The following is a 25,368-nucleotide window of genomic DNA, read 5'->3' on the forward strand; positions in this document are numbered from 1 at the left end:
CAAAAAACCCAGTGGGTGAGGCCATAATCAACAAGTCTTGAAGGAAAGACAACATTGAGACAATAATCTTGGCAGTGATTATCAAGATCAGTCCCGCACATCCAACAATATGATGTTATTAATCTGTCCCTGTCCGGCATAATTGAGATCTGTATAACCACACGTGAGCCGGATAAATATACCGAGGCTCAAAACATGAACCAGACCAAGGTATGATTGCCAGATATTGTACGTAACAGTATTCAGGGCCGCGAAAATAATCAAGGATATATATAAGGCCCCGCTCTTTTAGTTGAGGATCCAAATGAAGAAAGTAATAATGAAAGAGCAAGACCAACAATACATGTATGCCGGTTATTATGTCAAAAATGTGGATACCCAAGTCCATCTTATTCCACGGCAAACCCAAGAGGTATACTCCATTGTGGTAAGGACCTCATAGCGAGGCAATAGGCTCGATCCACAGTATGCTCAGAACTGTTAGCATTGAATACCTGAGTCTGTCCGGTCAGACTCATGGACAGCTCAATATATTGACCTCAACACCGGCGATGGAGCATCGCACAGACTATTATTCCCAGGGAGATACTGGCAAAAATGAAGAATCAGTGTGAAAACATATACTTTGAGTATTGTTATCTCTCGCATAGGGGAAGCAATTAAAAGAATAGCCTGTGTGGATGGGATTCTTTGCCAAGACCACCGCCAGTCAAGTCTGAAAATCTTATCATCAGGAGATGGTGCATTTTTCTATCAGTCCCAACAAGCGACAGTCAAACCTTTGGTACAACTTGGATACTCAAGACTGTGAAACCAGTCAAGATAAGTTAGGAACTCCTGCAAGATGTCAGCATCCATTAGCAAAACAGATATGATCCACATCACTGTTTTGGACCCAGAAGGCATGCATATTGTTGGTGTCAAAACCGGTGGATATCGGGTAGGGGGTCCCGAACTGTGCGTCTAAGGCGGATGGTAATAAGACACGGGGGACACAATGTTTACCTAGGTTCGGGCCCTCTCGATGGAGGTAATACCCTACTTCCTGCTTGATTGATCTTGATGGTATAAGTATTACAAGAGTTGACCTACCACGAGATCGTAGAGGCTAAACCCTAGAAGCTAGCCTATGATTATGATTGTTGTCGTCCTACGGACTAAACCCTCCGGTTTATATAGACACCGGAGGGGGCTAGGGTTACACAAAGTCGGTTACAAGGGAGTAGATCTACATATCTGAATTGCCAAGCTTGCCATCCACGCAATGGAGAGTCCCACCCGGACACGGGACGAAGTCTTAAATCTTGTATCTTCATAGTCCAAAAGTCTGGCCAAAGGATATAGTCCGGCTGTCCGGGGACCCCCTAATCCAGGACTCCCTCAGTAGCCCCTGAACCAGGCTTCAATGACGATGAGTCCAGCGCGCAGATTGTCTTCGGCATTGCAAGGCGGGTTCTTCTGCAAATTCCGAATACCTGTCGAGTAGTGTTCGGCTTCCCATGAATGTTGTACTCCCTGGCTTCTGTGCCTAATAATGGCTATCCTCCATGTGTTGAGCGAATGCGAGAAGTCGGGACATTTTTACACTTTCCACCCTAACCATGTGAGTAAATCGTATATTTAAAGAGACGGGGATCCTCAAATCCAGATCACATCATCCTTCCACAGCAAGTATCCATCGGAGCGCGCCCAGAAAAGTCCATCCCATCATGGCCGGCCATCGCAGCTCCTCCTCTCGCTCCCGTAGCCCTAAGCCAAGACATTGGAAGAAGTGTTCCGTCCCCCACAGCCAATTAGTAGAGTTACAGACCCAGGGGTTTCTCCATCCAGTGTATATGGTCCCCGTTCGAGCCGGACTTGCCACTTACAACGGCGGGGAGCAAGCGGAGAGCTTTACCAACCCATCCAAGGGGGAGCGGGTATGCCTTGTCCCTTACATATTAAGGGGGCTTGGATTTCCAATCCATCCGTTCCTCCGCGGGCTCCTGGAGTTCTACGGCCTCTAGCTGCATAACTTTACTCCCGCCTCCATATTACACATCGCTAGCTACGTCGCCCATTGCGAGCTGTTTTTGGGCTGCGAAGCTCATTTCAAGCTATGGAAGAGGCTATTCTGCCTCGTACCTCGTACACAGGAGGGGTCAATATATCAAGTGGGCGGAGCCGAGATATGGCGCATCGCCGGGACCGGATTCCTGTCCGGTACTCCGAATAAGACATCCGAAGACTCGCCTTCTAAGTGGTTTTATATGGAGGACGTCCCCCTTCCGGACCCTATTCGAATGGGCCTTCCTAAGTTCAATAACGCCCCTTTGAAGAAACGCCACAGCTGGCGCCCTCGGAGCCCCCAGGAGGAAGATAACAGAGAGGTCCTTTACCTGATGGGCCGGATAAAAACGCTGGCCAAATCAGGATTGACAATAATCGAGGTTATGTCAATATGTATAATGCACGGGGTGCAACCACTTCAATATCAGGGACAACCCATGTGGCACTTTAACGGGGAAGACGATGCCACCCGCTGCGGTCGTAAGGGGCGGGACTCCGTCGCTGCTCTAGCGAAAATACTGTCTGATTTATATAAAGGAAAGGAAGAGGAGTTCATTCGCATTAAGCCACGGGATGAATTCTCCATGTACAACCCCCCAAACTGGGTGAGTTGCTACTTTCTACTCCAGACCTTCCCGCATTCTTCGTCATAAGTATTTACCTCGCTATCTCATAGCAGGAACTACGAAAAGCTATGAGGGAGGTCCACAGCCCCTTTCCACAACCAGAGGACCCTGACCGGGCCCTCGATCCCGTAGTCGAAGAAGATCTCGACACATTTGTGGAGCTCATCGACAGGATGTTCTATCAGTTAAGCTGCAACAGTGCCTTGGTGGCCATCATAGCCGATTATCCTGGACTGCTCCCTGCATCGCATGTAAGTAAAACCGGAGTCCCAACTTCCGAGAAGGATCCCTTTTTTCGCACTTCACCTACTGCACACATATGGTGTCTTACAGGGAAGGCCCTCGGGATGCCATGCCGAACCCGTAGTGACTCACCAACAAGGGGCACCGAAGCCGGGTAGGCTTAAAAGGAAGGCGGTCAGGACTGAGACGCCGTCGCAGAGGTATGAAAAAGAACCCCGCTCCGTGGTTGTCGTCTTTTAAAATATAATAACGTCCATGGTTACTGGTAGGAAAAATGCTCGCCGGACCGTATCCAGAGAGCCTGCTAGCCAAGCCTCCACCAGCCGGGCTCCAGAGCCGGACTTAGAGGCAGACGCTAACGTGCGGCAAACACCGGATGTTCATCCTATAGAGGATGCAGATAGGCTGTCTGCTACGAATTTTGAAGTGGAGAGTGCCATGAATCACAGGCGTCGCCTACTCCGTGATGCTTGTTTCTCTCAAGAGGCATTCGATGCCTTCAACTCAGGAGATGCGTACAACTGAGCTGCTCAAAATGGTCTTGCCCGAGCCACGGACCAGTATGTAAAGGATATACGAGTAAGAAAATCTAATAATTATGTATATCATTAGCCCCTGAGACTTGAAACAGTTGGCACAACTGATTTAAGGATCATTGTTTGCGTAGGTTCTTACGGAGAAGAATACCCAGTTGTCTCAAGAGCTGGAGGAGTGCAAAGCCCAGCTACGGGCCGCAGTTGCCACAATGAAGGATTCTGAGAAGGCCCCATATGGTAACACTTGTTTCTATTTAAAAGAATGGCATGTACCAGTTAGTATTCGTCATGCATGCAAATCTAACATTAGATTATGCAGATGATCCCGGAGTGAATCCGAAGGTCGTCCGAGGGGATGAGCAACATGCTCAACGACAACTAAAGGGTGGCGAGCGCGTGCTTACGCAGGTTAGGTGGGAGAAAAACGATCTCCAAGATGCCAATACCCGGCTGGGCGTTGAACTGAAAGATGTTCGGGCCTAGCTTGCTCACTCCATAAAGGAGAATAAGAGGCTTCGACGCGGCATTTTTAGGAAGTGCTTGTATGAACTTTTATAGAGTTCGGCGAAGAAACTGGCTAACAGAGTTATATCTGTAGGTATGCTGATGGGTCGTCCCGCAGAGGAGATGCCCGGGTCTACGCATGATCTTCTGCCAGAGTTCTCACGACTGCATGAACAAGTTCGGCAGGTCATGCAGGGCATTGCCCAAGCCTTGTGGCCATCCGCCTCCCTGCCAGGAGGCATGGGGGAGCTTGTAAAGATGCTCAAGGGAGCGCGGCGGCGCTTCTGATTATGGAAGATATCAGCCTGTCGACAAGGTGCAAGGGAAGCCTAGGCCATGGTGAAGATGTGATATACAAAGGCTGACCCAAACCACATGGCCGAGGTCGGACCTGTGGGGTCCGATGGGAAAGAGATCCCCGTTAGTTTGGTGTATGACCAGGTGAAATTAGCCGCAAAATATTACCAACAGGATTGTAGGCTAGACAGCCTGTTGGATGGTATAGAAGAAGAATTTAGTCAGTCTAAGTGACTGTGTACTTCAAGTGACATATATTGTCCCTAGCCGGATTGTAAATCATTTGTCATGGCGGACCTTTTCGCTTCGACCTCCGGACCCGAGAGTCCGGAGTGTATCCGAATACCTGCTCAGTTATGTAAAAACCGGGGTACGCGTGGAAACCAGGCGTAGGGGTCATAAGTGCTTGAACATACAAGTACCCAACTAGCTATGTTATATTACATGGATAGTAAGAAACATCTTCCAGGGAGAATAGTTCCGTTAAGGGTTCCTTTCCCTGGTTAGGCATGCATTAATGTGCATGTCCGAACTGCGAAAAGAGATGCAGGATATAAACATCTGGGGGCATGTATTACAATAAATAAAAGTCATCTTTTGTTCACCGACCGAATATTCCCTTAAGAATGCTAGCTTTCGGCTTCACCCAGTCTGAGGTACACATCCGGCTGACCCGGCAGTAACAATCGCAGAGGTGCTCCCCTTATGCCATAGCCGAATTAACGGGAACGTATGGCATAAACACAAGAGCCAGGCAACCCAGCTTGGCCAAAACTTAAGTCATATCAATGCATACACTACCAAAAAAAGACACATCCATGACATTTTGGGCCGAACGAAATTTTTTTCTGTCATACATATGACACTTCTATGACGATAATTGTAACAAAACCTGGTATCATCATAGATGTGGTGGGCTCCTACTTCTATGATAAAAAATCATGACAAAAAATGGGCTTTTCATCCTGGGCGGGCCAGAGACGCAACTGCATGACATTCTTTGGGCCGTCCATGACGGAAAAAACCGTGGTAGAAGCGAGGGGGAGGAAAATTTCGGGGAGTTCCCGGTTACGGTGGGAGGTCGGGGGCCGAGCGATGCACGTTCCTCTCGTACACGTACGTGCGTGTGTGCGAGGCGTTGGCTCTAACTGAACCTGAGCGAGGCGTTGGGCTCTAACTGAACCCGAGCGATTGCACTGCAGGCTACGCGTTACTGAACCCGAGCGATCGATCGATGGCTGTTAACTAAACCCGATCGAGCGATTCCTTCGCTACTGCTGCTAACTGAAGCCGATCGATTGGATGAACAATGAGCGTTGCGGGGGGGGGGGGGGGGGGGTGGATGAACAGTGAGCGGTGGCGTTGCCTCTGGATGAGCAGGACCCCATGGTGTGGAGGGCTGGATGAACAGTAGACGATGGAGGGGTGCCCGTGGAGGGGTGGTTGAATGGGACCCCGCGGTGTGGAGGGTTGGATGAATAGTATACGGTGGAGGGGGGCCCGTGGAGGGGTGGTTGAACAGTGGTCGGTGGAGTAGCGCGCGGTGGAGGCTGGAGGAGGTCGACGGTAGCCCGTGGAGGCTAGAGGAGGTCGACGGTAGAGATGAACAGTATCCCGTGGAGTCCCGTTTTGCGGTACGCCACACCCCTCCCGATGAACAGGACCCCCGTTTCGACCGTAGGAGGTCCGTTTCGTCCATTTTGCGGTACGGCGCACCCCTCCCGATCAACAGGATCCCCGTTTCGACCGTACACTACTAGGAAAACGCCTACTAGTGGCGCACCAGTTTTGCCTACTAATGGCGCACTACTGGTGCGCCACTAGTACCACGCCACTAGTATTTTTTACTAATGGCACATCACTAGTACGCCATTAGTATACCAGATACTAATGGCGCACCTATAGTGTGCCATTAGTATGCCTAGAGGTGCGCCATTACTATCTGACTTAGTAATGGCGCACCACATAGAAGTGCGCCATTAGTAATATATTTTTTCTTTTTTTTAATTTTTTTAAAAAATTCAATTTTTCTATCCAACCCCAGCACCAGCTCACTTCACAGGCACTTGTTGATATATCTAGCATATCAATCCTATTAAACCTTGTTGATGTTTATGACTTTGTTCATGTTCATGAGTGTGATGAAATTTTGAAAAAATATTTCAAACTTCCGTTCATATTACATATCATATTTTGAAAAAAAATTCCTGAAAAAAAATTGAAACTATTTTTTTCTGTTACTAGTGGCGCACCTAGCATACGGTGCTCCACTAGTAAGTTTGAAATTTTTTGCCTCCAGATCTTCAAAGCCCCATAACTTTTTTTCTGTTAGGTTTTTGAGGATTTTCTGTTAGTAAGTTCATAACATCATAGACAGAGAATTGCAATGCCATGGTCATAATCATACCCCAAGTTAAAATAATAAGCCAATGACTTTCATATTCTAGCAATATGTCATGGTTCAAACATCATGTAACAATGAGAGGAAAACATCTATGACAGTGCCTACTCATATTCTACCATAGCACTTATTACTACTATTCTCATATCAACTCTAAGCAATAACATGCGTTGTTATAAAAATCTTGTAAACGAGAGGTAACATATAGCAATCATGATGTTATTCTCGTAATATGTATTCTAACAATCATTAGATGCCAATTGTTCTCATATCAACTCTAACAATAACATGTGTGGTCATAAAAATCTAGGAAATGAGATGAACATATAGCAATGATGTGGTTATAGACATGCTATGCATTCTAAAATTGTAACAAATGAACATGCAGTCGTATTCATAAGGTAAAGATGAGATGAGATAGAACAATTACACGACGATAGATTCCACCAGTATAGGCAGCCTCTCTGTGCGCCGACCGCGTAAACGATGCCATCGTGCACTATAGCATCAGACAGAAATGTTACCTCAACAGGATTGATGATGAGCCATAACCATGTATGGCGACCAGATTCCAGATAGACTAATCCCATGTTGAACAAGGCAATGAGCTTGTAATCCATGTAGTCTTCTGATGGTGTGGGCACTTCGCAGATTACAACTTTCTGCAAACAGAGGTCGAGCCAAAAGCTTGACGCGTCTCGTGCGTAGTAGGCAGGAATGTCCGGCGGGCCGCGAGGCTCGATGGCGGCGGTATCCAACGATGGAAGGGTGATCTCTCGCTGGGTGTAGATATCAATGAGACACCACGGACTACCAGTGTGGTGGATGAGGACGATCCAGTTGGCCTTCATGCCCGCCCAGTAGTGGCCGTGCATGAAGGACAGGTGGACGGGTAGTGGTAGCATGTTGAGGGGCACCACGGCAACCTCCGTAAGATCGTCAAGTTGGTGTCTCGGCCACCTGCGAGGATCGGGCATCAGCAAGCAGGGTGTCTTGAAGAGAGCCGGCCGGTTGCAGATGAGTAGACGGTACAAAGACACCGAGCATGCGGCTAGACGGACGGTGCTGAGTAGGTCCATACGACTACAGATCTGCTCCAAGAGAACATCGGGGAGGGAATTCCAATCATGGCTCTGTGTGTCAGTTGGTTCTGCCATTGGGGTTTTCGGTGCCTACGAGCCAGCGGGGAAGTGCATTCGGGCGGGCGAGCGAAGAAGCTTCTCCTCGTGTGGCTGAGCAGTGAGCGGGGGGATATGCTACGCGGTGAACGATGGGGCAGAGAGGAGGAAGATGAAGAGAGGAGGGAGAAGGAAGATGGCGCGGGCGGGCGAGCAGTGAGCGGGGTAAATGGTGTGCGGTCGACGATGGGGAAGAGAGGAGGAAGAAGAAGAGAGGAGGGAGAAGAAGAGACGACAGTACTGGGTAAGGCTGATTTAGTAACACCAACATGCTAGTTCAGCTTATTAATTACGTGTCCATCTGCTGCAGCGTGTATTGTCACTTCACTGCAAAGACTAGTTGAATAGTTCTCTCTGACCTAGATTGGGAATAATGGATCGCGAGGACTTCATTTCTACAGTATCCCTATGCCTCTACGCTCACTTCACTCATTTTGCTCCGTACCTACTCACTTGTTGAAATCTGTAGAAAGACAAATACTCCGTATTTGGGAACAGAGGGAGGCTTTTACTCCATACAATTTGGGAACAGAGGGAGTCTCACCATATGGAGGGAACAGAGGAAGCTTGAAATATGAACATGTAAACGGGAGGGAGTAAGCCCCATGCATGCATGCATGCATGAAACATGCAACACTCACACATACACATGGACGCACGCAACACTCACGCACCCATGCGGCACACAGCACACGACGCAACACACACGCTCACGCTCAAGTGCTCAACCTACTCCCTACGTCCGTGAAATACTATACATTGAGAGATTTACACATTGACCATGGCATAATTAACGCCCAAAAGTAGCAGACTTATGTGTGCATGCGACCATTGAGATAAGAAGATTAAATGAAGGCCATTGCATGCTGTAATTAAGGATAGACATGTAGCCTATACCTACAGCACAAGTTGGTGCATTAGTCAATCAATATCGATTTAGATTAAAGGATAAATGCATTGGAAGTGTAGATGTACATCACGTACTACACTCTTTGTTTTATAGCCGATGTACACTCTTTGTTGGAAGACCGAGGGAGGACACGTGCATGCACTCACATACACAGCCAGGGCGGTTCGCGCGCAAGGGTTGGACTCGTGTCGCGCCTGCGTAAAGTTTTGTTTAACTGATTTCTTTGATCTACCAATTGACAGGTGGGACCCAGAAACCAGGTGACAATTTAACAAGTCAACAAAGTGCCACGTCGACTATGTGGCTGGTCAGTAGGGTGCAATACGGTGCTCTACGATGAGCTAGTGATCGTATAATCGCCGCAAAACTATATATAGTGACCGTAAAGAGCGTATTGTTACATACGTTGACCGCCAGTGTATTTTTCTCGTTTCAAATTAAACCATGTTAGTCGGAAAGGACGCAATATGGACTAATACTACTACTACTACTACTACTAGTACTGCTTTGATGTGTCCCGTCAACTCGCCGAACGAGGAGAAGCTTGCTTAATTACTACGCCTCTCCCTCGCCCACGCGCGTGGTGGTTCGCAGGATGAGGAGAGGGTTCTGACTACAGTGCCCTCTCCCTCTCCCTCCCCCTCGCCCTCGCCCTCGCAGTGGACGTGCAGCAATTTAATCAGTGTCAGATTGCCAGAAGCATATTGTACTCTAGTATCATCATTGTTGGACCTTTCGAAGAGGCGAAGAGCCAAGTGCAAGGTTCACACGAGTACGAACTGTGGAACCTCCCGAAGACGCAAAGAGCCAAGCGCAAGGTTTTATAGGAGTTGTCGTCCTAGTAGGAGTGTTCTACAACTATGGCGAATGATGCTACTATATGATGCCGCCATGTCACGTATATCAAAAGCTGTGCCACCTTTTTTTCTCAAAGAGCGTGTTGGAGCCCGTGCAACAACCACACAAGTTACATGTACACATAACACATTTACTAGTAATAAATTCTAAAGGACAAATGCCAGTATGCCACACAAGTTCATCTCTAATTCATGTGATAAATTTGTGCACGACTAGTCTACATATATTCACGGCGCTACCGTTCACAATTACCGTACTCCACTTACACGTTATAGATGGGCTACATGTCCTCCTCCAGGTTCCAGTCCCAGGTGTTCTTCATGGATGGCACGATCCATAGCGATGGGCAATGGGAATCATTGTCGCATCTCTCTAGCCCAGTTCCACACAATGGAGACTCATCCAAGCTGAAGCGGCATAAATCAGGGATAGCGTGTCCCAGCATGTCGTTCATCCGGCGGTGCGCACTGAAGACACAACCATGCTTCATGAACGGCAGGCCTTCCGTGTCGTGCACGGAAGGTGGCATCCGCTTCACAATGGGGTAGCTGTCCCCAATGAAAAGCGAGTACTCTCCAAGAGTGTTCCTCGGCACGCACGTAGCATCACGGGGGTCGAACTCGGCGCCGTTCATCTGGTACACGCGGCATCCCAGATCTGGACACATGGTGACGTACATAGTCAAGGTCCATGCATAATAATGTTGTGCTCAAACATGGCGGTCAGTAATACTGTGCAGCAAATAGTACTACTCCGGTATAGAGGAAGTAAAATAACCGGCTTATTATATATAGCCACTCTTGGCTACATGGATGAGATAGTAAGACATGGAAAAACAAAAATGGTGGCAGCTAGTGGGTTCAAGTCTTCAAGGGCCTAGCTAGCTATACGCATCCTCCAAGGTAAAAAAGTACTCCTCCTAGTACTACAAAGTATACTACTAGTACAACAATGAAAGAGAAGGCGAGAGGGTTAAAAAATGGAATACCTGGGTAGATGGTGATGGTCCGATCATGGTAGATTGTGTGACCATGTTGCACATCAGTGGTACCATGGGTAACGACTGCTAAGATAGTTGATCCCAATATGCCAAAGTCAGCTACAAGGTTCCAGGTTAGACCGAATCACGGATGCAAATGCACATCCATGATCGGCGGTCTTATTTTGATCGGGGATGACTGGTCCCTGCAAAATAATGGAGTACCGTTAGGGATGCAAATGATGGTTTGTGCATTCCGTTTGTAATCTCCCGTACCGTAGGATGGCAACCAGATGAAACAAGTCCCCTGGCTTGTCACCGCGAAGATGCGGCCTAGATGACGCACGGCGTCTTTGAACGTGTAGGGGTACAAATCTGCCGCCGCCAACATGTGCCAGCCTCTGCCGTTACTGCCTCTTGCATTGATGGCAATCCTTATGTCGAACACCTCGATGAGATAGTAATCGTCGTAGGCGCATCGCTTTGTCGGCGGGTCCGCAATTGCTATCTTCTTCAATCTCATGTAGGCATCATCATACATATTCAAGCCCAGCTAGTCCGGAAGGCCGATCCCAATGGTGGAGAAGGGTCTACCGGAACGGGCGCATTGCTGTGGATGTTGTGCAAAATGATGGTGGTATCCGGTCGGAGGTATGCAAGCCAATCTTCATTGGCACCGACCCAGACCTATATATAAGACGGTGGGCAACGGAGAAATTACGGGATGGAAATGGAATAACTAAGTACTACATGATCAAACTCCATTACTGACCTGCTCATCAGACAAAATCCGACTACCTCTCAACGTCGGCAACTCTAGCGGAGTCAATGTGCAACCATGGCCAGGGAGCGGTGGACTGCTCGAAGGATTGTCCCATAGAAGAACCTTCTCCTCGAGGACGCATGGAAGACCAACAAGCATGACCTGTTTAAGCAGCGTATTGAAAAAGTTGGTGCAGGAAGCACCGAGTCTTGAGGCGGTGAGGACGTCGGAGCGGCGTGCGATTTCTACCATAGGATCGTCGTCCAAGGTCTCCCAGCCCCGACGAGGAGGAGAACCGCCTGGTGAATCCATGGGAGCAGCGACGAACTGCCTTCTCTTCGGGGGGAGGGGAACTGGCGAGGAGGAGATAAGAGCGTAGTAACCGCAGGGCCTCGTCCCTTCCAACTGTAGATCGTTCCTCGGCGAAGGGGTGAGGCTATTATTTACTACTAGTACTCCCTCCGTCCAGGTGCATAGGGCACCTAAGAAATGGCACCGTGAACTAGGCATATGTTGATTGGACGCTCATCACGTTTTTCTCTCCCTCTAGTTAATCCCGCATTAAGTGTAATGATGGTAGGACTAACCATGCATAGGCTAACTGATTGTTTCACACAATTCTTTAGGTCCAGCTTGCATGCATGCAAAGAAAAAGTAAATGGTAGAGGCGACTGATTAGTTTGCATATGGAAGGGAGATAAATGTGAAGCTGAAAACGCTAACTGCATTGGGGTAGGCATACGAGTCATTAGTGCTAACTAATGAAGGGCGACTAATATACTTGAAAATCCTAAATTCTCTTAGGTGCCTTATGCTCCTGGACAGAGGGAGTACTAGCATTATGGAACGTTATGGGATTGCATTATACCGTAAATAATAGCACTAGTAAGAAATTTTTGGCACTAGGTAGTATTTTTGGCGTGGATTAAGAAATTTTGGGTATGTTTCTGCCATTTTTTGTACACGCCAACTAGTGTCAAAAAACGTCTTACATTATGTGACGGAGGAGTACGTACTCGTACTGTAGCAGTACTAGTACTACTTTTCTCAACTAGTAGTGCGATGTACTGTACTTCTAATCTAGTCTAGTATAGTACACCAGTTTTGAACTCTTGAATCTCAGGGCCAAGGAGCTACAGTTGGAAGTGGATGGTACTACTGTTCTCTAGAACCATCGTCGTACTATCAATGCAGGGGAAGTACACCTGCGTAGTGGCCGAATGGGTACTCTCGGTGCTCCGTTCAGCCGCTCCTCTCATGTAGCTGGCCTACTCAGGCGCTCCTCTCACGCACACACTAGCAACCTGTTTATCAATGACGGTTACTGCGGGGCAGAACATTTGAGTTATTTGATACAGCGAGACTAGGATTTTCGCTTCAATTTTTGGAGGTGTAATGAATCTTGTCGAACTTTGTTAGTAGTTCCTTCTTTATCAATGAGATGAAGCAAAGCTTTTCCCTCCGTTTCAAAAAAAAATACGCCAAGATGAATTTCTTTTATAGTAGAGCCGATAATGGAGTCAAGTCCATGCATGCAACGCCACAAGCTACAGAGTAGTAGTAGAGCACTTTACGTACAGAGCCATATTGCATAGTTCCCAATGCCCCACCAGGCTTTTCCGGCTCCTCGGGCTTAATTGGGAGGCGCTAGTTTAAATATGCTACCAGCTGATAAGGAAGTTGCAAGCAATGTGCGGCTAGGGCGAGCACGCGAGCCACGGGATGTTGGGAAGGAAAACCCGTTCACGTGGCTAGGCTGTCCAATGCACCTAGATTGTGGGGCCGCACGTCCGTTTGACTTCAAAACTCAAACTACCCATGTAAAATATTGGCTCACAATGAAGTGTAGTAGTACTATTTTTTATAAAAGGCCGCCGTGCGTTCGGCCGGGATTGAACACACAAAACGAGGTATACACCCCCGCGACCACTAGTAGTACTCGTTGGAGTACAACGCAACCTAGAATCGCCTTTTGTCGCTAGTAGTACGTACATTGTTCCTTACAAGAAACCCCTAAGAGCATGGTTAATAGTATAGCCAGCTACTGGCTATAAGCCAGTGCCATGTCATCTACAGCCCATCTTATAGCCAACATGTACAATAATAGATCAAAAGAGCGTACTACTTTTTTATTATGTGGTCCACTTCTCATTCTCACAAAGTGCCTAGGAGCACGTGCGAGAGCTGGCTCTTCACGAAGAGCCCGCTTACCTTCTCTCTCCTCTTCTCTTTCCTCCAACTAAGCAGAAATATACTATTTTATTCCTTATAGCCCGCTGACTCATCTCTATTGTACTTGCTCTAATAATGCAAGAAACCACTAAAATGCCAAGAAACTACTACCACTTGCATACGTGGCAGACTTAAGATAAGACTACCTTATCAACCATTGTACATGCTCTTACCAACAAAAATCCTCGAGTGACCTCCTACCTCCGGCCCGCCCACCTAGTCATCCTTGGCCATGGGACGCAGCTACCGTCGCCGGCAGAAGGGGAGGTCAAAACCTCCGGCGGTGTGGAGCCCATGTTACGACAGCCCGGATGCCAGCTCCGTTCGGCGCTCGCGGCCGCTAGCTAGCCAAGATAGCTTCGTCCAACTGCTTGTCTGCAAGGTTTGCTAACTAGATTGGCACGGCAGCACGGCGGCTTGCTCACGCGCGTCGCACTAAGGCCAGCCATCTGGCTCGAGCGAAGGCCAGCGCAGTGGCTTGCTTGCTCGTGAGTCACGCTCGGGCCAGCCTGCCAACCAGTGCGGAGGCCAGCGCGGCATCCGGCCCGTCCGGCGGAGCGGCGGCCAACTCGCTCATCACCGGCGCCACCGACGAACACGCATCAGTACTATTTGAAGTAATGTTTAGGAAAAATAATGATTTGAGGGGGAATAACAGGATAGAAGGTCAGATGTGGGTCCCTCGTGTCAACGGTCAAAACATGTGTTGGTTTAAGCTGCCTCGTCAGCACAGACGTGTGGGCCAACCCTTTCATAAATAGGTTTAAATGAACCTAATCGGTAGGAGTACTAGGTAGTTTTTGGCGTGGATTAAGAAATTTTGGGTATGTTTTTGCTATTTTATTACAATAGATTCTTCCTAGGGCTGGTTGAAAGTGGTAGTTTTTTTTACAATAGATTCTTCCTAGGGCTGGTTGTAAGTAGGAGTGAAAGTTAAGCTTTGGAAGCCAATAAGCAAGGCTAGTTACATAGTGCATATGTGTACATGATTGAAAGTAAATATCAACCATGAGTGACTAATATCTTGATGGAAAACTCGAAACTATGGAATACTAGGAAAACAAATGCATGGTTGGAAATACTAGCAATGTTCACGTCCGTTGCAACGAATCATAATTAGAATAATACTTATTCACAAACTTGGTACAAAACACTCTAATTTTGATATACATATGTCACTAGAGATATATTATGTTTCAATTAGAATATATTCCTTGGGCTATTTTGGTGAGGACAGGGAGGGATGTGGTTAGTTTTAAGATACTAATTATGGGTTTTTCTGCAAATTGGTAGACAAGTGGGATGTTGGTGAGAAAAGGCAACAACTTACCTCACAATCGTTAGATGTATATCTAATGGTCAAAAACGACGGATGGCAGACACACCAGCATCACCAGCTTAGTCTTGTGTAGGAGTACTAGCAAGATCCGTGCATTGCACGGAACATCAAGATGCATTTTTTTTTATAAAACACTTGTTGTGATTGACCCTTGCAGGAGTAAACCCATGTGTAAAAACTAATGATATCTAGAGAAATATGAGATAAGGTGAAGAGGAGTGGGGTGTGGTGGTGGTTGGTGGTCAGACTAAGCGGAGGCATGGGGATTGACGACGCCGGCAGCGGCCACCAGGCCAGTCTGTTCCAGAGGCTTCCTTTCTTAATTGCTCAACAATGAGGTTTGTTGGAGATAAGGATGAACGAGGGAAGGCCTTTGTCTGCAAATGTGGAAAGGGGTGTGGGCATCTTTTAGTTTAATTTCCATCCGTCATATATAGATCGGACGGTCTATATTGCAAGATGGCACACATACCATCATCACCAACTCGGTTTTTTATAAGAGAATAAATATAAGTATGGAGATACAAACGTATTATCGATACTTGCTTTCGTAAACTAGCATCTACATTCCATTCAACGCCTCAGCATGTGGGGCCTTAGCACAATGACTTCTCGACTGTGTAAAACAAAGATTTTCCCATCACCGACAAGGAGGGGGTGACGGCAGCGCGCTTTTTGGCTTGCTCTAGTCCTAGTAGTCATATAAGGTGGTCTAAGCACGTGTAGATTTATTCTTTTTCACGTCTCGTGTTCACCGTACTTCCACGAATGTTGATGAATAGACGGTAAGTTATTCATGGGGAAACCCTTGTTGAGCGTGTTTGCGAGAGAGAGAGAGAGACAGTGTGCGTGTGTGACATGTTAGAGACCGAGGCAATGATAACAGATTCTTTGTGTCTATGTGTGTGGAGGATAGAGAGAGACATGTACATGGGGCTTTGTGTTGTGTAACGTGGAGACACATATACATAATTAGAGAGTGAGTGTGTGAGATACACATGCGGACATAAGGAGAGATGAGGATCCAGATAAATGGGTGTTTGTGTGTGTCTGTGTGTGTTTGTGCACACGTTTGTGTGTGAGAGGGAGAGAGTGTATGTGGAGTAGCCAGACCACTGATGATGTAAACCTAGTATAAGGGAAGAGGGAATGGTGTGACATGTGTAGTAGCAAGATAGCACGGGTGCGGGCGAGGCGGAGCAGACTATTTGGAAGAGACATCGAGTGTGTGTGTGGGAGAGGGGTGTGAGAGAGAGAGAAAGAGAGAGCTAGCGACGGAGAGAGAGAGAGAGAGAGAGAGAGAGAGAGAGAGAGAGGGAGAGAGGGGGCGAGAGGGGTGGTGTGTGTGTATAAATGGCGTATAGAGAGAGAGACAATGTTGATGTTGTCCGAAATTGGCCTATGAACGGAGACGCAAGGGAAGCGAGTCATCATGTGTGTGATAGGGACTTCATGAGAGATCTAGAATAGATGGTGTAGAGAACAATGTGCGAAATCGAGAACGATTATACATTACGGAGCTATGCAAAGAGTCACGACATATATGTATACAGAGAAGGAGCTGGGGCGGGTCCGCATGTGGGAGAGATAGAAAGAGGAGAGTGGTGCACAAGGAGACAAAGTGTGCTTGTTTGCAGTGGGGGTGGTGTGTGAGGTGAGTGCGCGAGAACCACATAACTAGGGAGATAGATGTTTGGGGCGACGTTTTGTGTGTAGGGGAAATATACACTCTACATAGTGCATGTGCTTGGGTGTAGCGCCCATGATGCGGCTACATCTCCCACGTGTCGAAGCACGACTTAGAGGCATAACCGCATTGTAAGCAATGTCGCAAGTGAGGTAATCTTCACACAACCCATGTAATGAATAAGGAAAAAGGTACATAGTTGGCTTACACTCGCCACGTCACACAATATCATAAATATCATTACATTCATCCACATACAATCAAGGTCCGACTACGGAACCAAAATAAAGAACAACCCCAAATGCGACAAAGTCCCCGATCGCCCCAACTGGGCACCACTACTGATCGTCTGGAAAGGAAACGTAGTATCGTCCCGAGTCCTCACCGAACTCCCACTTGAGCTCAGTCGAATCTCCTAGAATGGTATCATCGGTCCCTGCATCTGGTTTTGAAGTAATCTGTGAGTCACGGGGACTTAGCAATCTCACACCCTCGCAATCAAGACTATTTAAGCTTATAGGAAGGGTAAAAGTATGAGGTGGAGCTGCAGCAAGTGACTAGCATATATGGTGGCTAACATACGCAAGTGAGAGCGAGAAGAGAAGGCAAAGGCACGGTCGAGAAACTATGATCAGGAAGTGATCCTAGAACAACCTACGATCAAGCATCACTCGAGACCGTGTTCTCTTCCCGGACTCCACCGAAAAGAGACCATCACGGCCACAATCTCTGTTGATTCATTTTAATTAAGTTAAGATTAAGGTTTTCTACAACCGGACATTAACCAATTCCCATCTGCCCATAACCACGGGCACGGCTTTCGAAAGTTCAAATCCCTGTAGGGGTGTCCCAACTTAGCCCATCACAAGCTCTCACGGCCAATGAAGGATATTCCTTCTCCCAAGACAATCCGATCAGACTCGGAATCCCGGTTACAAGGCATCTTGACAATTGTAAAACTAAACCAGCAAAGCCGCTCGAATGTGCCGACAAATCCCGATAGGACCTGCACATATCTCGTTCTCAGGGCACACTCAGATGAGCTAGACATCGGGTAGGCCAGCCCAGAGTTGCCCCTGGTAGCCCCGGACATCGCTCAGGTTGGACCAACACTTAGGAAGCACTGGCCCCGGGGGGTTAAAATAAAGATGACCCTTGAGTCCGCGAAACCCAAGTAAAAAAGGCTAGGTGGCAAATGATAAACCAAAGTTGGGCCTTTCTGGAGGAGTTTTATTCAAGGCGAACTATCAAGGGGTTCCCATTATAACCGAACCATTTAAGGATCGCAAAATCAAGGAACATAATACCAGTATGACGGAAACTAGGGCGGCAAGAGTGGAACAAAACACTAGGCATAAGGCCGAGCCTTCCACCTTTTACCGAGTATATAGATGCATTAAATATAGACAAGATATAATAATGATATCCCAACAATAAACATGTTCCAACAAGGAACAAACTCCAATCTTCACCTGCAACTAGCAACGCTATAAGATAGGCTGAGCAAAGCGGTAACATAGCCAAACAACGGTTTTCTAGGACAAGGTGGGTTAGAGGTTTGACATGGAAATATGGGAGGCAGGATAAGCACGTGGTAGGTATCGTAGAATAGGCATAGCAAAAGAGCGAGCATCTAGCAAGCAAAGATAGAAGTGATTTCGAGGGTATGGTCATCTTGCCTATAAAGTTCTTCGAATTGACGTTAGCTTGATCCTCGTAAGCGTACTCAACGGGCTCCTCGATCACGTAATCGTCTCCCGGCTCTACCCAAGCAAGAACACAAGCAAAGGGAAAAACAATCAACCACGTGCAATGCACAAATAACATGATGCAAAACATGGCATGATATGTGGGATGTGGTATGCGATGCATATGCATGTTTCAGAAAGGAAAGGTTGAACCTGGCCTCAACTTGAAAAGCCAAGAGTTCCACTGGAAAGAGGAGTTGATTTTGGTCGAAATCGATATAAAGATCGCCGGAATCGGATGCACGGTTTGCAAATGGCAAGCAAAACAAATATGGCACAAAGTTGCGATTAACAACACGAGGCCATCTAAATGCATCAAGAACAACATGCTACAGCACTCTAACATAACAAAACAATACATGGCAGGGATCCACTCAATATACTTGACAAAAGATCAACACTGAGCTACGGCTAATTCACTCAATAGCAGGTTCAAACAAGCATGGCAAAAGTGCAAAAGATAACAGGTTACATACTTAGTGAAAATAACAACAAGTCAGGTATATAACATCAGGAAGCAATGTTTAGAGCAAGATAACAACATGCTATAGGAACATATCATGGCAAAGCAAGGCATGTCATGAAGCTACTCAAAGCATACAACAAAAGTCCCTTACCGACCATAAGCCAAAAGGGATAAGAAAATACAATGGCAACCATGTGAACATGGCAATTATTGTTAGCAGATTCAGACTTAGTGAAAAAACTGGAACATGGCAAAACAGATATCAAGTAGGCATGTTTACGAGCTCGATGCACTCACCACAAGGCATTGCATTACAAACTAAGCATACACCCAGCAAGTAGACATGGCATAGAAGCTAAACATGGCAAGAACGACAACATAGCATGCATGGATCAACTACAACAACCTCGGAAAAAATGCTTAACATGTAAACATTCTGACAGGAACATTTTATAGCAAAAGTAGATCTCGATTGACTCAAGCTAGGGTGCTCCATAATTGCAAACAAATACATGGATGGATAGAGCACAACAATATCTACAAAACATCTTTACTGATCATGCTCGAAAAAGGCACGGATCACTCAGTAGCAACATGAATACATGGCATAAAAAATAATGACAGGGCAAAGACCTAGAATATTTCTAAGTCCCTGAAATCAGCAACATTGAGAGGGCTACTTTGCATGCTTGTGCTAGTCACCACAGAGATCAGAAAAATACATAGCACACACCTCTGTAAAGATGGCATGGCATACTTCAAAACTCATGTAGGGCTCAAGCTCATAGGAGGCACACATTAATCATGGCAAAAATGACAAAATCCAATTACTGATATGAAACCGAAACTGACAGAAACTAGCACTCTTCCAACAACATTTAGGGCATCAAGATGAGATCAAATGAACATAATGTAATGAGATGCAATGAAGTACTCGTCGAGGCGAACATTTTGATATGCTACACGCACGAATCGAAGCAACGGTTGCAGAGTTATGACATGCGGAAAAATGCTAAAAATATCTGGGAGAGGCAAAATTAGGTCAACCTCTGTTACAGATCTGGATCGGTCTCGTGCAAGGAAATCGAGGTCGCCAGAGTTCTTGGACGAGGTCGTCGGAGGAGGTGCGTGGGGATGCGGGGAGGCTCGTCGGAGCTCGTGGGCGACGGATCCGGTGAGGTATGGGCCGGATCCGGCCGCGGGTCGTCGGGACGGCGAGGTGGGCGGCAACCGCGGCGCGGGGCGGCGCACAGGGCGTTGGCGACGAGCAGGGTGCCGGCTACGAGGTCCGCCAGAGTTGGGAGCTCGCCAGCGCGGAGAAGGAAGCGGGCGTCAGCGTCGGGCGCGGAAGGAGGCGCGGCGAAGGGAGCTGGCGCGGGCGGGCGGCACGGAGGAGATGGGCTTGGGGGGGCCCGAATCGGGCTCGCCCAGGCCGGCGGCAGGGAGAGCGGCAGCGTGCCATGTGGTGACGTACGATTGGCGGCGGCGGGGATTACGGTGGTGGCGGACGTTGTCCGGCGCGCGGCAGGGGAAATTTGCTAGGGTTAGGGGGGAAGAGACCCGGGATTTCGGGGGAGTGTCTATATATATAGGTAGGAGGAGTTAGGGGGCTCCAAATTGAGCACGGTTTTCGGCCACGCGATCGTGATTGAACGATCTAGATGATGGAGGAGGTTTAGGTGAGTTTTGGGCCACTTTGGAGGGGTGTTGGGCTGCAAGACAAGCGAGGCCTTTTCGGTCCCTCAGTTAACCATTGAAGTATCAAACGAAGTCCAAATGGCACGATACTTGACAAGCGGTCTACCGGTAGTAAACCAAGGACGCATGGCAAGTCTCGGTCCAATCAGAAAACATTTAATAACCGCACACGAAAAGAGGTAGAAAGGGGCACCGGAGGACATAGGAGTGCCGGAATGCAAAACGGACAACGGGGAAAATGCTCGGATGCATGAGACGAACACGTATGCAAATGCGATGCACATGATGACATGATAAGAGATGCAAGACAAAGACAAAAGCACACGCAGACAAAAACCCGACAACGAGGAAATATCATAACTTAGTGCCGGAAACGGCAAGAGTTGGAATACAAATATGGCAAGTTACATACGGGGTGTTACATTGGGTAAGAGAGATAGCAGGAGACCTAGAGAGTGAGGGAAGAGATGTGTGCATGCCCGAGAGACAGAGTGATAGAGACCTGTGTTGGGGTCCGGACTTTAAAAGAGAGAGGGGTGTTAATGTGCTCGTGTGTTGGTGTTTGGGGGAGAGAACGACTTCTCTATGTGTGTGTGTGGTGTGGGGGGGGGTTGACTGCAGATAAAGAGTGAGGTGTCTATATTTGAGGGACTTTAACATAATTGAGATATTGTGCACTCATGGTTGATCAATTTGTTTCACAGTTTGTACTATGAGATAATGATACTTTTGAACATGCGTGATATACCTTGATGTACCAGAATTACAAACCTAAGATTGGAATTTTGGAATTCGACTCCATCATTAGCTTTTGTAATTCATTTAAACGGTGCTATATTTTAAGCCAGGATTTCATGATTTCAAATTCATATATCAAACCTAGAGATATACACATACGGGCATGTTCAAACTTTATAATCATCCACTTCATTCATACACATACACATTTTTGCTTTTGTCATCATATTTAGGATAAACACATTTGGAATTTCATTTGAATTGGACCATATGATGGTATTTGCTTGTAGTAGCTCAATGGTCCATATTTGAATTGAATGGACAATCTAAGTTTCGAGTTGGAGAAATTGATTTTCAAAACATGCACATTTTTTTGCGTGCAAAACAAACAAATTGTCGGCCATGATATCATAGTCGGCCGTACGAGAGCGGAATACTTATAATTTTAGGTGCCAAATGCTTTCAAACTTCCCGCTCACATTGAAATATCACGCGCCCGAAAGTTTAGCCCTGCGATATTCCTGTTTTACCCCTGCCACATGAACGGAAAAGGGCTGCTTTGGTAACTCCATTGTTTTCCCCTCTTTGCCCCCAACATTCTTCCCCAGAGCCCCTCCCCTTCCCCTCCCCGACCCCCCCAACCACGGCAAGCCGCCGAATCTAGTCCTCCGCCGCAGCGGTGGACCTCACACCCCGCCGGATCTACCTTCCGCACCTTGGAACCCCCAACTGCCAACTCACTGTGGAAAGTGGTGGAAGCGTTCCTACTCTCCATACAGGGAGAGCCGCATGATATATATTGATATGGAGCGAGAGGCGTCTCGTGGCATTACAGGATGCGATCGTAGGCTAACGATCGAGAGATACAATCGGGAGAAGAGATAGAACGATAAGAGGGAATTAAAAAAACTCTATCTCTAACTACCTAAGATAAACAAGGCCCACATAGCCGATGTGACACCAATCATGACATGATGTTTAACACTCCCCCATAATCAAAACCGAACTAGGTTGAGATTACGCCGAAAATCTTCAAACTTCTGGTTGGTAGCTCCTTTGTAAACCCATCTGCAATTTGATCCTTGGATGAAATGAATCTGATCTCTAATTCTTTGTTAGCAACTCGTTCCCTAACAAAATGAAAATCTATGTCGATGTGTTTGGTCCTAGCATGAAAAACTGGATTAGCAGACAGATAAGTTGCACCAAGTTTATCGCACCAAAGACAAGGTGTTGGGGTTCTCAATATTCCCAACTCCTTCAGTATTGCTTGGATCCAAATGACTTCAGCTGTGGCATTTGCCAGGGCTTTGTATTCTGCTTCAGTGCTCGACCTGGAAACAGTGGCTTGTTTCTTTGCACACCAAGAGACTAGGTTTGGGCCATGAAAGATGGCAAAGCCCCCGGTGGACCTTCTATCATCCAAGCAACCAGCCCAATCCGCATCAGAGAAGGCACTAATGCCCATGGAGGATGATCTGTTGATGGAAAGACCCATACTGACAGTGTTCTTGACATACCGTAAGATGCGTTTTGCTGCTGTCCAGTGAGCCGTGGTAGGTGCATGCAAGAACTGGCAAACCTTGTTGACTGCAAATGAGATGTCAGAACGAGTAAGTGTTAAGTATTGAAGTGCACCAACTATACTTCTGTAACTGGTGATGTCATCCTGATTCAGGAGTGTTCCCTCTGTGAGAGACAGGGTTTCTGAACTTGACAGAGGGGTAGGTGATGGTTTGCAATCCTGCATGCCAACTCTGCTCAACAAGTCAGTGACATATTTTCCTTGAGAAAGATGAATGCCATGATCAGTTTTCTTAACTTCAATGCCTAGAAAATAGTGCAAGTCTCCCAAATCTTTGAGAGCAAATTCTGATCTAAGATCATTGAGTAAGGCTATAATTTCTTCATTGGACGAGCTAGTCACAATTATATCATCAACATAGATAAGAACAAAGATGGCAGTTTGAAACTTGTTGTAAATAAACAAAGAAGTGTCAGACTTTGATGGAACAAACCCAAGTGCTTGCAACTTCATACTCAATCGAGAATACCAAGCTCTGGGAGCTTGCTTGAGTCCATACAGGGCCTTGTCAAGCTTACAAACATGGAAGGGTGCATTTGGATCTGTAAACCCAGGAGGTTGTTTCATATACACCTCTTCTTCCCGAACACCATGAAGAAAAGCGTTCTGTACATCTAGCTGGCGAAGACTCCATCCCCTGGAAATAGCAAGAGAGAGCACAAGATGAATAGTTGCTGCTTTGACAACTGGACTGAACATGTCCTCGTAGTCAATACCATACCGTTGCTTGAAACCCTTTGCAACTAAGCGAGCTTTGTAGCGATCAATAGACCCATTTGCAATCAATGAGATTTATACCTTGTCGATGAGGAACTAAATGCCATGTCTTGTTACGTTGCAACACAGATATTTCGTCCTCATTGCTTGTTTCCATCTAGTGTCCCCAAGTGCAGCAGTAAGCGACTTTGGTTCAATAGATTCCCCTGTCAAACACGTGAGGCCATACTTGGAAATATTTTTGTAATTAAGTCTGTTAATAACTCCCTGTTGCAACCTAGTGCGTGTAGAACGGACTCCAGAAGAGGGAGCCACAGAAGATCCGGGCACCTGAGGATGATCAGCCGCAGCAGATCCCGAGGGAGATCCTGGTGCGCTGAGAGTGCCTGATCCCGAAGTTGCCTCGGGACGAGGCGAGGCAACCAGGCCCACGTCGCGGGCAGGCGCGGCTGTCTCCCGGTCGGGGGAGACCGCGGGAGTGACGGGCCCAGGCTTGGGCCCAGGCGCAGGAGGGCGGCACGCGGAGCCCTCCGGTTGGTTGGGCCGGTCCGCGCGTGGAGAGGCGGGGAGGCCAGGCGGTGGCCCAGCTGGTCACGCCGATCCCGAAGAAGATCGGAGCGCTGCAGGCGGGACATCGACAGGAGGCGCCTGGGTGGATCCCGAGGCGGATTGCATGGCAGAGGGGGGTGATCCCGATGAGGATCCTCCAGGAGATTCCGTGCACATAAAATGTCGCACTGTAGCGCTGTTTTGAACACCATTTTCACCATCATTTGCACTATTTCTTTCACTGTTTATTGCTGAAACACAAAGCTCAGGTATAAAGTTAGGAGGGTTAGGCAAATAGTGATCATCACAATTATTTTCTTCCCCATTTGCACCATTGGATAGACTAGAGGGCAAAAGAAGAATTTCTTTGCGATGAAGGGCACCGGCATTGGGATGTAGTGTGGGAAAGGGTAACTGGTTTTCGTCAAAGACAACATCCCGGGAGATATACACTCGACCGGTAGAGACATCTAAGCACTTAACTCCCTTATGTTGTATACTATAGCCAAGAAAAACACACTGTTTCGAACGAAACATGAGTTTATGGTTATTGTATGGACGGAGATTGGGCCAACATGCACACCCAAAGACACGAAGTGGAGCATAATCTGGTTTGACATGTAAGATACGCTCGGTGGGAGTTTCATTTTTGATGACGCGGCTGGGTAGAATATTAATGAGATGCACAGCTGTGAGAAAGGCTTCATCCCAAAACTTTAATGGCATGGGCGCAGCGGCAAGCAAAGCAAGACCTACCTCAACAATGTGTCTGTGTTTGCGCTTTGCCGAGCCATTTTCTGGTGAGCGTGGGGGTAGGAGACATGGTGAGATATTCCCAACCTTTGAAAAAAGGAATTGAGTTTTTCGTACTCACCACCCTAGTCAGATTGAACAGCAAGGATTTTGCTATTAAATTGCCTTTCAACAAGTGCTTGAAAGTTTTGGAAAACTTGGAATACATCACATCTTTTCTTAAGAAGGTATATCCACGTATACTTACTAAAGTCATCGATGAAGCTAACATAATAAGCATGTTTACCAATGGAAAGAGGAGCAGGACCCCATACATCAGACAATATGAGCTGTAAAGGTTTAGTAGACACACTAGTCGAGACAGGATATGGCAACTGATGACTTTTAGCTCTTTGCCAAGAATCACACACTGTTTCAGAATTATGCTCTCCAACAACTGAGAGATTATTTTTGCTAAGAATTTGCTTGACAATAGAAAAAGAAGGCTGGCCCAAACGGGCATGCCATCTATC

This window comes from Triticum urartu, chromosome 4 (genome assembly GCF_003073215.2).
Source record: "Triticum urartu cultivar G1812 chromosome 4, Tu2.1, whole genome shotgun sequence".
In the NCBI taxonomy this organism is placed as follows: domain Eukaryota; kingdom Viridiplantae; phylum Streptophyta; class Magnoliopsida; order Poales; family Poaceae; genus Triticum; species Triticum urartu.